We start from the raw sequence: 18,468 nt of genomic DNA on the forward strand, positions 1-18,468 counted from the left end.
ATTTGTAAAAGCGCCTCCTACTGTATAACAGCGAAAACACGTAAAGCCAAAAAAAAAAAATCCATTAATGTCAGCAAAAGAGTCAATTTTACCACTAATGACCTTTACTATATTTTACCAAAAACTGAATACCCAAGACCTGTCCCTCATAAAGTTTTTAACTGGGAAAAATGCAATTCTCAATATGAGTGCTGTATAAAAAGAGCAAGGCCCGGTTCCCCAAAATGTTGTTATCGCTAAGTAGTTCTTAACCTATTCCTTAACCTCTCTCTTAACCTTATGGCACGATTCCCGACACGTTCGTATGCTAAGTTTATCTTCTTTAAGTCATCCTTTCGTAAGGTTGGTCCAGACCATTCGTAAGCTCTCTCTTAGCGTTTTTTGAGCTCAAGACGCTACTGTACAGCAGTCTTTAGAAATCAGCGCAGCGAAGTACAAGTCAAACTATGGTATGTTGACAATGTTGTGGCTCAACAATGATTTTATGTTATTTTTTAAGACTCATAATAAATTATGTTCTCAATGGATACAGGCCTGTTTATGAAGTTGACTTTATGTGGTATCAGAACTAATATGGTGGTAATAAGCCTAGGCTTTTTCGTAATATAATTAAAGCAAATTGACAATAAATTTTTTGATAATTAAAATCTGACAAACAATTTGGCTCTAAATGGCTAAGATCTATAAATGGGTAAGCATGGTGGTGTCCGACCAAGTATGGCAGCGATCCAACGTGTCATTGTATTGAATCAAAGACGGAGCCGGACGTGGAGCCGTTTAGTCCATATAAAATTTTTTATTCGGCAAAACTTAAGCCCTTTTGACATTTTTCCTGACGTGGCTACATTAAAAAAAATGCGCCTCCCAAGACAGCTCATTATGGAGCTGCTGGACCTTCTCAGACCTGCGCTTGCCAGGCAAACGCGGCGGAATTTTGCTTTAAGCCCTGAAGCCCAGCGCTACTTTTTTCTTTCTTTTTTTTTTTTTTTTTTTTTTTTGCTACAGAGAGATTCATTGAGGTCGTGGGAGAGGGCTACGGCCTAATCAAGACCTCTGTGTAGATGTGCGTCCACACTGTCACCAACGCCCTTCTGCGCCATGCCGGGGATTGCATCCTGGTGGATAGCACATATCCCTATCGCCAATCCATCAGTGATTGATCAGGCGTACATATCGTGAAAGGGATACGCGGCCATAAACGTGCAGGTTATAGTGGACCATAGGGGTGTGATATCTGACCTCATGGGAAGGTCCAGCAAAAATTCAACTTCCTCTGACGAGAGGCTTGGTGCCCTTTTTTACGTTGCTTCCCCAGCATATTTTGTATCTAACTCTCTCTCTCTCTCTCTGTTCATTGTAGATAGGTTGGTTTTTATTAAAAACATAAACCAATTGCAATCAATACCGCATTAAACATAAGTGACTGCAGCTGCTTGCCAATCAATTCTGATTGTATAGTACCTTGCCATTAATATAAAAGTGTATTATATAATTTTTATAAGTCGTTAAACCCATGTCAAGAAGCGGCACAAGTGGCACAACGGTATAAGGAGGGTGGATGATTAGCGAGGGATACCCAGTTCGTCTAACTGTCACAACATATCGTGTGAACATATTACTGACCATTTGATAATTAAATTTATAGTCTATATTCTACTGATAACTTAAAATATGTTAAAATAAATGTTACTATAATAATTTGAGGAATATTTCATTTGCATAGAACGTGTTGTCTTTCTTAACACTGTATTGCACCATCGCGTGAAGTGGAAAATCGATTCATGAGCAATCGATGCCAACTAATTCAGCACCCTCACTTTGGACAGCGCTCTTGTAACGTCGGACGTAAGAGGCAGCGTGCTAAGAAGCTTCCTAAGGGACACTTCGGGGAACACACTTAGGAACATAAACAACTTTGGTAAGATATATCTTTCGAGGTCTTCTTAGCATGCTAAGAGTGAGCGTTATTGGGAAACCGGGCCCAAATCTTTAATCTGTAAAGTCAACGTGTCACTGCAGCTGCCATTAGAAGTCCCAGTTGCTATAAAAACAGTCAGCGTTCTGAGTCGTGTGCTAAGGACTGCACATGCCAACTGGCTGGTCTAGCCTGAAAAAAATAAAATAAAATGAAATAAAATAAAATAAAATAAAAACTTTTTTTCACTATTTGAGCTAAACAAAAAAACACCATATCACAGTTGGTGTCTGATTTCATTGCCGTTTCCAAATATGAACAGTTTTGAAGAATTAGAGCAGATGTGACCTGGCTAGCTTTTACATTCAATGCAAGAAGAATTTTTTTCTAGTAATAGTTTCCATTTATAATGCTCCTTAATGGGTAGCAGATAAATAAGCGGAATAAGTAGGCTACCAGTGAATGACAAAATGTATATAAGTGAGAACTGATATTTGAACCATATATAATGACAGGAATTTGGATTTTTTTAAAAAGGGTATTGGCTACTTTTTATTGTTGGGATGGTGTCTGGTACTATCCAAAAGTTACTAGTGAAACTGAAAAATGTATAAGACTTATAATTACTTGGAAACTATTGCAGTTTAGTTTTGAAAAATAAATGTGTAAACGACTTGCCATTGCGCGTTCGTGTATGTGTGTGTGAGAGAGAGAGGGAGGGAGAGAGAAAGAGAGAGAGAGAGGCGGACATCGGGATTCTGGACCCCTGAATCTTGACAGCTGTGCGTGAAGTGCGGAATGGATATCTGAGAGGCATGCACATCTTCATTGTTCACGAGTGGGAATTATAATTATTATTATCGCTATTTTTAGATAGCGGTGAGAGAAACGGAGAAGAATCTTAATTGTTTTAACACTTGTGCACAGAAGAAGAGAACTCGTTTATGAGTGGGACAGACTGATAGCAGATGAGAAGTCGTGCCACCGGATGGTTTTTATTATTTTGTGTTTTATGATGCACGAACGGACTCGGAAATGGGTCGCCATGACGACAGAGCGAGTTAGCCGCTAATGCGTTATACGCATTTGTTTCTGTTATTGTTTTATTTTATCATTCCCCTGCCTCCTTTATAGTGATAAAATGTGTTGTAACCTCGCCGCCAGAAGACACGGGTGTTGTCAGCTAAAAAGAAAGAGGAGGTGTTAAGAGGTGTTAATTTCCCTTTCTTTTGTCCATTTCTTAATTTCCATATCATCTTTCCTTTTTATGTCTTCTTTCTTATTTCCGTTTTTCTTTTATTGTTTTGGGGATGCCGACTGATGCGAAGAAGGTAAATTGATGTGCAAGAGCCTGCGACACATTCATGACGAATTACCTCTGAAAAAAATAAATACCGACGGCATAAACACCGGCTTCACCACTGAAGTACGAATAATCACCGGGAAAGAACCGGAGACGCATCGACTTCAACCCTTTCATCGCGGTAAGCGGGTTTCTGATGTCTGTTATTATAATAAAGACATGTATATTCGTACGACGTGCGCGAGTAGGCTAATAACTGTATTGTCTCTGTATCGGTTTGGCGCACCGTTCACGAATGAGATGTCTAATTAGAAGTGCTCAACGTGCGCTTTGGTCAGGCAATATACCGACTGCCATGACCCGTTGATGTAAAAATAGAGGTTTTACGGTTGACACACTTGGTTAATATCCTCATATGCTACTATTTTATTCTGGCATATCTCGTTTGCCTCAAAGAAAAACGACTCGTTCATCAAATCTAGATCAAATGATCTCGACGCGACGTTGTCGCGTGGCCTTTCCCGGCCATTTGCGCTTCTAATTGCATCCATCTCCCGTCACTCTGTCAACGTGAGGACTGATTTATTTTTGCACTGGATAGAAAATGGTAATGCGCCCTGAATGACGGCAAACATCCGCAACCCACGGGCTTCCCATCGCCTGTTAAATGTTTAATGGCATTTACGTAAGTGTGAGATGGGATGAGCACATACAACCCAACTGCACACCCATGACGCCCATGCACACATAGGTATCAAGGTTTATAGGAAGCCGTGGATCTCACAGAGGGGCACATTTATATGCTGTGGTTGTTGGCCAGTGCTCTTTCAATGGCAGAATTCAGCACAGACAAGGAGTCCTCTGTTCTGTTGAAGGCTGATGTGCCCGTTCCCAACCTAAGTGCTGGTTGATCGCTCTAATGTCTGATATGACCTGATGTTGATCATTTAGTGCTACTAAATCTGTCCTTGTAAGATGTAGCAGAGGTGAGGTACCTCAACATGCTGCTCAAAGCTTTCCATTCTTCACTGGAGTTCTGCTGCAGTCCCTCACGGATTAAGGAAAAACTAGTAGTTGATTTCAGAGCATGTGTCTGTGTGGAGCATTTGGCCTTTAGCCTTCATGTGTGCTACTCTGCACATCCATCATACTGTCTTATATGATATAAAAATGCAAAAAAAAAAAACAAAAGAAGAAAAGAAAACCGCCTTGGCGACCTACTCAAAAGAGGACAAAAATCTATAAAATGATATTTGTATCAAGTATTTGTATGAATCAAATCTTTAGAGTTTGTTTTTCTGCCATTTGTGGAATTCAAAATGCTGTTGATTTGACAGATAAAAATAAGCGATGAAATATTGTTTTGGATCGTTTAGGCCTAGAAAAAGAAAGGGATGTTAATAAGGATTGAAAGAAACGGAAAGAAAAAAGTTTTAAAGCGCTTCCTACCAGGAGACAGACGTAAGTGATGATTTAGGTTCAAAATAACTAATTCTATAGTTCAATGGAGTAGTTGTTATAAAATGTTACATTTCATTTGGTGGCCATTGTGTTTAATGGAATACAAAGAAAAGGCCAATAAGTCACAACAAAACACTTTTTAAAGACTAATGGAGCTCCTGTTATAATTATGTCATAAAATACCAATAATCATAATTTGTTAGAAAACTTTGCTTTAACAAATTTTTTGCTTGGTCTTGCATTGTTTGATCTATGGCAACACTAAAAGTGCACCATCAACCTTCTAAACACTCATTCATCTTTCTGCTGTGTTCAACTGAATGCTCACATCAAACTTGATTTTTAATGAGTCTTACAATATGTTGATAGATGGATGAAGCACAGCCGGAATGCCCTGAAGTCAGGAAAAATGGCCTTCGTTATTATAAGCGGAACAACACAGAGTGCTGTATACCATGGGCTGGAGTGTTTATGATGTCAGAGGGATGGAGAATTGCTTGTGACTAAGGTTGGCCCAGGCCTCAGAACAGGTAAATAATGAAGAAAAGTGCAGTGGTAGCTTGATGTAACCCCCTTCATGTGGCCCTCTGTGCAGCCTGTGGTTTGTGTGTGTACGCCGTCTTGGGAAGCACTCACATGGACTGCAGCCTTATTAAACTTTAAAATTCTCTGTGCACTGGGCAAAACTGAAAGAGATGGGTTTTAGACTTGTCCCCTTTAAAATAGAGTTTGTGAATAAATCAGAAACATCCATATGTTTGTTGTTACTGTCTGGGGCATGATGGACAGCTGTAATTTTGAGAACAGAAGAGACGGTTTGATTCAGAGTACTTTACTCATTCACTTATGCAAAAGAGGGATGATTATATTAATAATTCATCATGACAGTAACAGTAACTTTCTTTCAGTCCAAGGAATACTCAAGGTCAGAGCATCTCTTTTTTTCTTCTTTTTTTTTTCATTGACACATGCACATTATTTGTCAGATACTTTTCTGTGTCCATGCAGAATTTATTGGAAAGCTTTCATCTCCCACAAAATCCCGACCTCTGTCTAGTCTTGTAAGCGCAATGTCAGTGAGGCTGCAAAATGCTGCTTTTTATTCAACATTATTATCTCTTTGTCCTAGGATGCAGCATTTGAGCATACAATTGTCCAGATAAGCATATCCGAATGTTTATGCCTTGCAAAAGCGAGCATTATAAACCATCACTCTCTTTGAAGTGTCACGCCACCCTTCTTTTACATCTTTCAAAGTGGCCGTGAACCGTGAGTTGGTATCAGTTGATTTTCTGCCACAAAATGTTTAATCGCTGTACATGCTTTCTGAACTCCACTTTGTTGTAGTACAGTTGTGGCGGTTGCATTTTGTGGCCTGATGTGCTCAGACATCTGTGTGCCATTATCTCTGTCCAGCATGTGCAGCATGATCCACTCACTGTAGACAGTATCGCCACAAGCAACGAATCATCGGCTGAACCTGACATCCTCTTCCCGTCTGGATCTATATTTCATCCTCAATATATGGTGCCCATGTCCCAACAGAGTCCTGCCGCTGTCCTGAGCTGTGAATGCACTAATAAAGCAGTAATTTCCCCTTGTACCTTTACCTGGAGGTGTGTACCTGCACCTAGCTCCTTTCAGAAGAGTGCTGAGTCAAGTTTTCTACTTGTCCTATGTGACGGATGCAGAGACATTTTGTTAGAGAAGTTCTAGACTGACTTTACAGCTCTCAAATAATTCCTGTCCTTCAGAAGTCTGGAATCCACAGATAGACTCATCTGTGGTCTATCTTGGATACCAATGAAAAGGCCGGAGTGTCCACTCATCTTGAGTTTTGCTCAGGTCTGAAAGAACCTGTAATCTGCCAGGAAGATATTTTTAAGGATGGTGCTGAGCTTTAAAGTTGCATAGAACATGGGGCTCCCTCGCTCTTTAGTGTGCAGCCTGAATCTGAAAGAAACTGTGAGGGAAATGAACAAAAAGGACAGGAGTAAATGGAGAAAGACACAAGTGAAGTCAGTGGATCACCCTGTGGATTTCAAGGAGTTACTTTTTTCTCTCTCTCTTTGGTGGGAAACTGGATTCATGTCGCTTGGAAAAAAGATCCTACTGCCCTTCTGAAAACTGAATTTAATTATATATTTTTTTTGGAAATCCAAATCAAAGCTGGGGCTACATTGCAGCTTTAGAGGATGATGGAGGTTCATTAGTCCTGGAAAAACAAGAAAACAAACATGCCAGTGACAGGAAACTGACGAATGGACAATCCTTTTCCTTCCAGTATTCCTTGATTTAGTCCAAATTCGCTCTGTTAAGATCTCAGGAAAGCTTCTGTGCACTTTAAGAGTGCAGCCTTCCTTCATTATCTTACCCTAATGGCATAAATCCAGCATTACGAATTAATTACAGAATGTAAAATGTGTCGTATTTCAGGCACAGTAAGTTGCCCTGAAGGTGAGCGTCTGGCTTTGTTGCAGTGTTTTTAAAGTGGAAAATGCACCAAAAATTAGGTTGAATAGTTGGAGTTTGTCAAGGATGTATGTTTGATAACTCATCAGGCGGTACAAGTAGACTCGAGAACGGTGACAATCTCAAACTGATATTGACATTCTGTAGGTCCATTTCAAGCCAATTATGGATGAGGTGATGATTGTAAAATTGCATATTGATCTGGGGTTTTAGTGTGGACCTCCTGCCCTTGAGTGTTGAACATAGTCGAGTGCTGCCCGGTATAATCACATCAGGAAACCTCCCCAAGATTCTTCCTCACGCTTCCTCTCTTCATTCTGAATGTTGATTGTCTCAGTCTCTCTGCAAAACAATCCATCCCCCTTCACCCAGTGTCTTCAACAGATGAAAGTTCCTAGACCTTGTCCAACAGGCTTTGAGAGATTGAAGAGATTTTTGATGGTTGGGACCTACAAGGAAGGCAAACTCTTATATGGACACAAATATGGAAATAAGATCCTCCATTTATAGGTTCAAGACTCTTTTTTGCATTAATACTTCCATGAAAAACCTTTAAAAATCCAAGGAACCTTTACATTGTACAGACAATTCTTTATAGTGGAAAAAAAGTTCTTATATTATTAAAATGTTCTTCACATTAATAAAATGGTTCTTTTAAGAAATGGTTCCTTTAAGAACCCTTGTTTTTTGAGAGTGTAGATTCTATGACATGTTAGGGAGGTAATGGATGCCAAAATGTAAAAAATTGGCTTTTTTAAGAGTCCCCTTGTCTTCCATATTTCACTATTAAAGATAATACTACATGCAGCTGTCGCCTCGCAGTGAGGATTAAAAGCTTGTAAAAAATTAAGTCCAGTATTCGTTCAATAGTTTTGTAATGTGTTTTGTGTTGCTGGCAATATGTTGGTAAACAACTCTTGCACATTTCAATTTATCCTACAGATGGAATGAATGCAAGCTGCTCTGGCAACAATTTTTTTTTTTTTTTTTTTTGGAGAAAGCAACATTAATGACAGGTGCATTGGATGATGTGCGAAAATATAATAGAATTTCATTTCCAGACAAACTTGAACAACTAATTCTGATCATGTGTTTTATCATGCAGCTTGCGTTAATGTCTCCTGTGTTAATGTTAAAATGAAGAATAGCGGCATTATGAATCGGAATTAATAATGAATACTAACTATTGATTGTCTTGCTGGTTGAGTCATTCATACTCAGAATGCATCTAGTGCTCATCAACAACTCATACATTGATATTCAAGTCTAGCAGAGGTTTTTCAAAAAGCTTTTTCTTTTTTTTATATGTTAAAAATGCAGTGCAATATTATTTATGCATTCTCTAAGATTATATTATACAATAAAATGATTAGTTTAAACTGATTAGAGAAATGTAATCTACAAGAGAGCTCTCGAACACGCTCTGTTGTTGATGCTGAGTAATTTGAAATTTAACTGCATTACTTCTAGTTTGACCTTTAAGTCGGGCTGTAGAACTAATGGCTCCATAAATTTGTATTCAGTAAAGTGTTAATGTGCCTTGTAGGATTTGGTTTTATTTTTAACAGGCCACTGAAATTCCATCATTCAGTCATGTGCAAGAATCATTAAAATGACCACTGCATAATGTGAGAAAGGTTAAGTGACAAGAGAGAAGAATTGCTACACATGCAGCAGTGTTTTACGTCTCATGCCAGTGCATCTAAATGTTGCGGAAATTATTCGCTGTATACAAGTAAAGCAGAATGTTTGATGGCAGAAACAAGAAAAAAAAAAAAAAAACATTCCGTAACTGCTCTCAAAGCTGGCCAGCCTGGCCAGTAGATGTTTCAGCACCTCTTCCTCGTGGACAGCGACAGATTTAGAGCGGGCATGTTTATGGGCCAGTTCCAGAAATTAAATGACGCTGCCTAGTTTCTCTTGCTGCCAAAGTTGTGTTTGATTGCTGAACAACAAGGAAGTCATCACTTAGAGGACAGCATTATAGTTTTTTTCTGTTCACCTTTGAAGTTCATGAATTGCCTTAGCTTAAAATGTGAAATATTTATTGGCGTAAAAATTGTTGTTTTTGGCTCTTTGTTTTGATAATGAAGAATAAGTCTAGACAGACTCTTGGCTTTTCAATACTTAATATAAGTATTATGTCTCTTTTTTTTCATAACATGACCAGAATTCGCTTTTTACCAAAGTAGGTTTTTTTCCCCCATCCTTCTTCACAGTCTCTCACAAATTATTTTTAAAAGGAAATGACAGAATAGCTGAAGTCCCAAAAGGCTGATAGGATATCACCATGTTAGAAGAGGGATCACCCATGTACTTCAATCAGTCTCATAGCTACTGATATTAAACCAGGCGTACAGCATGCCTGACTGACAGCCCTGTCTCTGAGGGAAACAAATCGGGCTGGGCCAGCCTTCCGACCCCAATCAATATGCCAGGCCAGCTGGGACCAGTGCCACCAATCACTCTGTCTGGAGAGGGACAGAGACAGACAGGACCCCCGAGAACTTTACTCGTGCTGTTTTTAGCAGTAACTGTGTTGAAAGACAACATGGCTGAGAAAATGTCCAAACATCCCCTAAGGACAGGAGTGTGATGATAAAGGCGGAAAGGTACACCGCTACAGTTAACTGAGTGATGCTCAAGTACAGTGAGGTGAATTTCTCTTTGCTTTTTAAATAAAGCTCTATTGTACAGCCATGAACTAAAAGCCTAGCGCAACAGAAAAGACATGTTCTATATTGCATGTCAGATTTTTTCCTCCTTAAGCTTAAAAACCCAATGTTACTGTTAAAGTGTTCATCTCTCTGCCTCTGGCCTGCTACTTGTAGTGAGCGGTGATTTATAAAGCCATGGAGAGGCCAACGTCCCCCCTCCAGTGTGGAGCGTCAATGCGTAATTACTTTGGAAGATGGATGTGGCCCATCCAGGCTGTCCTGGACCCTGAGTTAAATCACAACCCCCCCACCCCCCACCCCTTCTTCAGGGTTCACATACACTCATAGGAATGGCTGACATCTCAACAATGAGTGTGGCTCTGTTTCACCTGTTCCTATTGGTTCTCTCTCATACATTTTCTCCTCATGCGCCTTACATCCATCTAACAAGCCCAGATGCCAGAGATCGGGTTCATTTCCCCTCTGAGGGTGAAAGTGAGAGGCAGAGAGAATCGAAAGAAATGAGAAGTAGGTGCATAAGAGTCTGTGGAACTGATGCGTATAATTTTGGACAAATTTAGCATTTCCCAGTTGACTGCGACAATCGCAGATACGCAAACAGTCAATTAGTGATTCTAAAGTACAAATTCTCTTACCAGAAAGTAATCTACAGTATATATGTGTGAGTGTGTGTATTCATATACTGTAAGATACTTCAGAGAATATTGTGCAATTGCTGTGATAGCATGGTATTAATTTATTTACTACATTCATATTTCATGGATTTTATAAAGTACTATATGACTAGCATTTTTTTATGCAAAGTTCCCCCAAATGATGTTGTTTCTTTTGCAGGGGAACCCTTCCAAAAATATAATGGCAGACAAATATTTATTAAACCAAACCAATCCCAACCCAAACTAAAATAAATGTGTTAAATATGACTGCTTTAAACTTTTCACATATCTTTTTGAAATATATATACAACAGTTCTGTCTGGCCCTCAAATCGTATTGGCTGATAAAAAAAAAGTGTTAAATGAGAGTGATAACAGAACTCTAACCATTTCACCATTTGTATCACTCCGCTTTCTGTATTTCACAGCGAGTGTCATGGTGAATGGCCAAATCCACTATAATTTTTTAAATAATACTGTTTTTGTGTCACAGATTGTACTTGTACAGTTTTTAGGCACATATGTACTTATTTTCACTTCAAATATGTGGTTTGTTAATAAAGATTGTTTTTGGAGATGTGAGCTCCTCATGAACCCATCCAAAGAGACATCTCTGATGTCTCAATAGTGGTTAAACATGAGATATAATTTGTTGTGGTTAAACGTAAAGGGCAGTCTTTGGTCTCATTAATCTATTATGTGTTCTAGGACATAGTTTTGGCTGAGGGCAACTTCTGAGTAACTTCAATGATGTAAATCAGAGCGCTGCCTTTGTTTTTGTTTTTGACTGAATTGGCCAGCATCTTTAATGATGGCTGTTGTTGTTGTTTATTAAATGTTATTCAATAAATACTATTTTATATAAATAATAGTAGTGTTTAGTATTGGGAAACAGTGTGTTTGTTTGTGATGGTGTTTTTAGTTATAATGTTCCATCATCAGTTGGCGACAAGACACAATGTTTTTCTTCCAGTCAGCTGTACAGACTTTTATATTGAAAGAGACTAAAACAGGGATTTTTTACTTTCAACAGCACCTTGTAAGATGTAACCAACAAATGCTCTTAGCAGCGCTGTCATCGGAAAATCACCCTTAACAGATGAAAGGAAAGTACGACAAAGACATGTCAGTGCACATTCAAACTAATGTTTTATTGTGAATATGAGATTGAGCTAAAGAATGAATGCTGCATCAGATGCAGGTGATCATGCTCGCTCAGTCCATCTCTCTCATAATACTCTAATGCACTTTTAATACAGTACGTTTTTAATGAAGCAACGCAATGTTCCTTCATTATTAGTTCTAAAGTGATGTTTTTGAATTAGTAGCGGAGCTCAGCTGTTTTTTCCCCTTGTCTTGGCCACTTGAGAGTGCATGCGCGTGACAGAAAGTTAGTGCACAAGACTGACAAAGGTCTTAAAAACGTCAAAGCGCAGTATCGCTCCGGAGTGGTATTTGAGGCTTAGTGTATATACCGTCATGCATCATGTTCTGAAAATAAATAGCAAAGTATTGAAAATAAAAATAAAGCTCAGTAAACACTCGCATTTTTACAACGCTATAAGTGTGTCCTGTCAGGTAATGAAAAGTTGTACACACACTTGAGGTATTCATGTTCACTTGAACACTTGGACCAAATACAGGAAATATGTCATATAATTAGTCAACTGGTCAAGTGCAAAGACCGCTGCTGTGTCCAAATACCCACACTTGCTGTCTTGGCCATTTGAGAGCATGTGTGCAACAGGAAGTAAGTATGCAAGACTATCCCAGGTCTTAAAAACGCCAAAGCGCAGTGCCCTTAACGCACACTAAATCCACAGTCGAATATCGCTCTTGAGTGGAATCCTGAGTGGTACAAGACTAAGTGTATCCCATCATACATCATGTTCTGGAAATAAACCATGAGACTTTTTGCCGAGATCTCGCGAGAGGTCACAAAAAATCTGTCCAATATGCTTGTTCGAGATGCATTGGCCCTGCGCAGACCGATCGGCATTGAGCAAGAGCAGACGACTCTTTGTATGTTATATCTTGATTTCATACGCCGAGATTGCGGGTGCTTCTCAATATCCCTCCTCGTTTCCTTGTTCCTCTATCCTCCATTCTCCATCCTACTCAACTGAGCTCAGCCATCTTGAAGGACATCTCAGTTCTCTGATTTCATTTCCGTTGTTGTTTGTTATGTTTTTACACACTTGTGTATACTGTTTTATAAACGCATTATCACACAAGTAGATGTGAGACATGGTTGTATATCAGCACGCTATGATTACCTATGGCACTCAGCCTGCGAACCACAGCCGTGCCAATAGACAGCCATATCTCACGTCTACTTGTGATACATAATATATCATGTATGTTTAAAACGCCAATTTAAATATATGTATTTGATTAAATATAATTTAGTTTCTCCTTTATTTAAAGTATATACTTAAAAACAATTAAATATATAAGCATATATTATTAGTATTACTAAATATTACTTATTTTAATACCATCTGGGATTAACAATTTTTTTTAACATAACTGTTTATTATTCTATTCCCACTAGGGCTATCAATTGAAAAACAAATATCATTAATGCTTATTTCAGAAAAAAAAAAAAAAGAATAATCAAATGTTAATGTTTTACACTCTAAAATAATTATCTAATAATTATAATTTTTGGGAGGTCCCAAAAACCCTTATGAAAGGTCTCCAACAAATAAATAATAAAATAAAATAAAAATGATAATAATTAGTGTTGCATTTTTATGATTTGGCATATGTTTCTATCCACAACTTTTACATTTTATCAGAATCTGTGTACCTGAGAATCAAACCCAGCACCTTTGGCCTGACAGCACTATGTTCTACGAGTTTAGCTTCAGAAACATCATACAAAAACACCATGGAACATATTGGTACACATACAGTACACCTCTTTAACTGCACCATACTCTTCCATTTTTAAACCTGCATATAAGCACTGTAATAATTTATACGGAAGCGTGCACAGATGCATGCATGTGCCACTGGGGAAATGGTCTTTTTAGCCAAAGCTCTGTCTTCTTCCTCCCTCTGAGCTCCTCAGTTAGGGCCAGTTAGCTTGGCTAGTGCTGAAGATTTAATCCCTCCCTCAGAATGCTGTGGGTACCTCTAAACAGAAGAGAGTGGCCTCAGGAGACTGCAGCCTGGCTCTCCTCTCCTGTCTCACTCGCTTTCATGTGTGGGTTAACTTGCTGAGGTGGGAGGATCGGTGAGGGGTGCTGGCGAGGGCTGGAGCTGCTTTTTAAGCCATGGATATGTGTGGGGTCTGCTGGGGAATTTGGCATGACTGTCTGCATATAGTTTGGCAGGTTTAGACTGTTCGGGGGCCGGATTTAATGATGCCAGAGAGAGAATTCGATGCAAAAGACAGAATAAGTAGAAAATCTGTGTTTCTTGGTGCATAGACAGCCAACTCTGATGCAACCAGCATCCACCAAAAGTAAATAAATAAATACTTTACTTGAAGCCTGAATGTATAATGTGGGATAAATCTAATACCTATGGACCTTATTCAAGGTAGACACCATTTAATCATATGAAAATTAAAATAAAGCTAAGCAAGGATAGATATACAGAATTTTCAGTTGGTTGTGTTGTTGTCACCACAAAAGGTAAAAATACTTTTTTAAAACTATGAAATAACTTCAGAAACCATGAGTTATGAAAAGTAGTATGAAAGTATGAAAAGTGACCTTAAGACAACTTGTCAACAAAGCTATATATAGTTCATAGCTTCGCTTTCACTCATTATGAAATAAAAAGAAATTAAACATTGCCTTCATACTTTCTATAGGCCTATTCACACCAAGGTCATTTATATATATATATAGCTGTACAAAACAGCTAATTTTGCTGCTTGATATTGCAAATTGGTGTGCCTAGTTTGTAGTTTTACATGTCGTTATTGTATACATTATTTGACTACAGTGGATAATGAACTGGACGTCTTGCCTATATGCTTACTTCTGCATTTAAGAATAAAGCAGATAATTCATAAATTATAGATTTAATATTATAAGTAAATATAATAAATACAATATATAAATCATAAACTATATACAAATAATTGTATAATTTATAATATAATATAGCTTTTATTTTATTGTATTTTATTGTTGCAAAATATCTAATATATTATATGTAAATAATTGTATAAGTTATTATATAAAACATATAATATAGCTTTTATTTTATTGTATTTAATTGTTACAACATTACCTGAAAACCACGAAAGCAGATCCAATCTCTCTCTCTCCGTCTCTCTCTCTCACACACACACACACACACACACACACACACACACACACACACACCTACACAAACACTCACACACAACCCACACAACAAAACTGGACAGTTTGTCCTCATGTGGTGTGTTAAAAGGTGGGATTGAAACAAATTGGTGTAAAAGGACTTAATAAACTAAAATGCAGTGCTGTGAATAAGCCGTGAGTCACGGCAGTCAGCTGTAGGGTAGGCGTTACAGACCAGACTCTAATGGAAAACCTACAGTTTATTAACTTAACGTCCTCACTGAACTCTTTTAGCACATTATGGAAAACTTAGGTGACATTAAATTAGGAAATTAACAAATGAACTAGTAGATATTTATCCGTGTGTTTTCCTCTAAATAAAAGGATTCTGGTTTCCATGGTGGTGTATTGATTGTCTGACCAAACAGAGGTTGATACGCGCGTGTGTGTGTGTGTTTATCTTTTTGTTTTTCACACCTATCTGTCTTCCTGCTGGGTCATGTCCTGAGTCTCCTTCAGTCATTCATCAATAGCTTCTCCTCCTGCTTCGTTAAAGCCTTCTTTAATGACTTTTATTTGATTATTCATGAGTTTGTTTAGTTCATTGTTTTTTATCATGCTGTGACCTGGGGGGTGCATTTTGGGAAATAAAACCAGAGAGATTTTGCATAGAATGGAAAACTAGCATACTGATAAAATCACAGTATACTCAAAATATTGTATTTAGAGTAGTTATATTCATATTATTATATATACTGTTCACACAATGTACAATCATTTTTTCAAAAATAGTGTAACAACCCCAAACCTTGTGAAATAACACTTAGTTATTAGACTATTGTTCATGTTTTTACCAAAATAGTGTAATAAGATTATATATACTAAATTATATTAAGCATTGCCTATACTCTGCAGTATTATGTAGTTATATACTGCAGAAATAGTATGAGCAGTATGGGAGTATGCAGTTTTGAACACAGCCTTATCCATCTTTGTTTATCTTCTTTGTGGCTCTCTTGTTATTTGGGGTGTAGGGAAACAGTTTAGTGTTATCACAGTTAAGCTGGACTCAGCTAGACCTTTATAAATAGCTCGGTCTCGCATGCACAAAAATACTCGCACGCATAGTTTTTAGCAGGGTGAACAGAGGGAATTGTGGGATAAAGCTCTGAATTTGCAGAATAGCAGTGTCTCAGAGTAATTATGGGGTCACCCTGAAATTAACACAGAAACATGAACTCCCATTCTAAAATGATTGTTCTCACGGACAGCTTAACTTCCAGCTCCAGTGGTGCTGTCAAGAACAGATCGGCTAAGAATAGATTTAGCCGCAAATCATTCCAGAATTCCCTCAGTCTGGGTATTACAGTTTGGAGTGGATTAACTAAGAATAGATTAATAAAGAATATCGTTTAAAAAAGTCGAATTACCCCATAGTAGATATTACTGTAAGCCAGCGTCTGGGAAGCTACTTTGAAACTAGCTTGCCAAGCTGCATGCTGCTCATAATATAAAGGAGTTAAACTACAGTCAAACTGCCTCTTTGGAAAAAGGAGATACACTACAATACAAGCTGCTAATAAACAGTAGCTAACTACTGGCCAATATATTTTTAAGCATGTAACTTATCATTTCTAACTAAATCAGAGCCATATTGAGGGGTTTTGAATAAATAAAAATTATAATTGAGTTGGAAAAAAAATGATGTATTGCAGCATTTAGCTAAGTATTCTGCTTCAATAAAATCAATGACTTTTTAAAGGATTTTTTTATTTATTTATTTTTACATGTTGTCCAGAATGGGAGAGGGCATTTATAAGGGCATGCTTGTTTATTGCTTCAGCTCACTTGGCAGTAAAGCTGAAGTAAAGCCGCAAGACAATCTACTGTGAAAACTTAGGCTACAGTAGATGGGGAACCGATTATTGCACCCCCCCCCCCCCCATAATATTTTGTCAGAAGTTGAAGAGATATGTGGAGAAATTCCTTGAGTTCTCCAACTAGGTGAGCTGGCACAACGCTGCTCTTTTTGCATATTTTTTAGTTGGGGTTGGGCGATGAAATGATTCGTTACGATCACCCCACGCTATTTCCCCCGATCGAGCTGGTTGACATCTTTTATTCAAACAGTTCCAATTTCCAAGTCTAAGAAGTTAAGGAGCATTTAAATTCTTCTCATTTAGTCCCCATCTGAAACACGTGTCTCACCAGCTTACCCATGACAGGAACTCCCACATACCTCACCAATGGCTCCGACCACCTGTCCAACCCAAGGTACCCCCAAGTTCTCCGAAGCTGCTCCCTGGTCCTCAGCCCAGAGCCTCTGGCTGCTCTGAAGTCAAGCCCGCTGGCTGTTCTCAGTCAAGGCTGCTGGCCGCTGCACTCTCAAGCCTGCCGGCCGCTCTGAAGTCAAGCCCACTGACTATTCCACTGTCAAGTCAACTATCTGCTTGAATAACATTTTGTACCTTTTTTCATACGGTTGCCCACTTTCAAACCAAAAAGCTTTCTGTTGGTCATTGCAGATTCAAATTAAAATCCTATCACCAACTTGAACAGTTTGTGAAATCAGTTTGGGGAACTTTTTCACCCTCCTGTGAAACTCCTGTGGATTCTCATTGAAATTTGCCGAACAGCGGTAAATGCGGCCACACTTTTTTGTTGACAGCTGAGCTACTGCTAAGTCAGCAGCAGTGATACTTTTAAGGCTAATTCAGACTTTACCAACACTGGCATTGGTTTGTGATTATTTGGGTGATGTTCAGTTGCCGTTTGTCAGGTCGTGATCTGAAAAGTGACACACTGTCATTTGGTGATTTGTCGGCATCTGCCCGTGCGGGGTGAATTAACCTTTAGTTAACTTCTCGCCAATATTGCTGTTAGCAGTGTCATTTGTATGTGCATTCAGTTTACTTGAGATCTGTGCTGGATTATGTTTGGACATATGTTTTTCTCAACACATGAGTTATTTTTACCATGTTGACATGACAGCTAACGTTGCACAAATAACCCCAAGTGTCTTCTAGTGTGTTCTATGCTTAGTTAACCGCCGACATACCCTGGTGGGCCGGCTGAGTCTGACAGCCTGGCCAGAAGTCATGTCTACAGCGCCAGTGGGGGGATGTCAGGGTCTCGTGGTGGCCCATTTGTTCAAATGCCACCGTTCCGATGTGCCTTTTCACACTTGGCTCTGACCATTCGTCTGGCTGAACGTACCCCCGCGTCTGTCCAGAGGGCCGTTCCTCCATCAAACAACCCTCCTCTCTGCTGTGACAGCAGGACAGAAGGTGCTGTGGGCACTCGCTGCTGACACAAAGTTAGACAAGGCTGTGGGCACCGTGTGCACAGATGGACCTGGCCAAGCTCAGCGCCGTTCACGCTGAGATTCCCAGCACAGATGAGTTAATGCCAGATATCACATTCATGCTAGAGGAATGGCTCATTATTAAAAAAAAAATGTTCCGGAACAATCCATATGTGTTTGAGATCGCATGCATGGTCATTGCTGCACTTAAGGGCATTTAGACCCCCGCTTCGCCAGACGGGAGCAGGCCGCGTTATTGGCTACTAATATACAGGCCATGAGAGCCTCATGTCTTTATTAGAAACTTCATCTCAGTCCTTTAGTACTCTTGCTCAAGGCATCTCATTATTCACTTTGAATGACTGTGATGTTTACCTCAGTGTTCGAGGTGGGT

At 38.9% G+C, this 18,468-nt stretch overlaps 1 protein-coding gene across 2 annotated transcripts in view; it reads left to right on the top strand.

The window, feature by feature from the left end:
* The first annotated feature begins 2,631 nt into the window (after positions 1 to 2,631).
* Positions 2,632 to 18,468, top strand: part of nlgn2b (neuroligin 2b) — a 70,588-nt gene continuing 54,751 nt past the window's right edge. Inside the window, exons 1-2 of one of the 2 annotated variants that reach the window (XM_026219567.1) lie at positions 2,632 to 3,399; positions 5,049 to 5,209. The gene's annotated coding sequence lies outside the window, so the exon portion shown is untranslated. The remainder of the gene's footprint in view (positions 3,400 to 5,048; positions 5,210 to 18,468) is intronic. The other variant, XM_026219566.1, reaches the window with a different exon arrangement.

This window comes from Carassius auratus, chromosome 35 (genome assembly GCF_003368295.1).
Source record: "Carassius auratus strain Wakin chromosome 35, ASM336829v1, whole genome shotgun sequence".
Classification (NCBI taxonomy): Eukaryota; Metazoa; Chordata; class Actinopteri; order Cypriniformes; family Cyprinidae; genus Carassius; species Carassius auratus.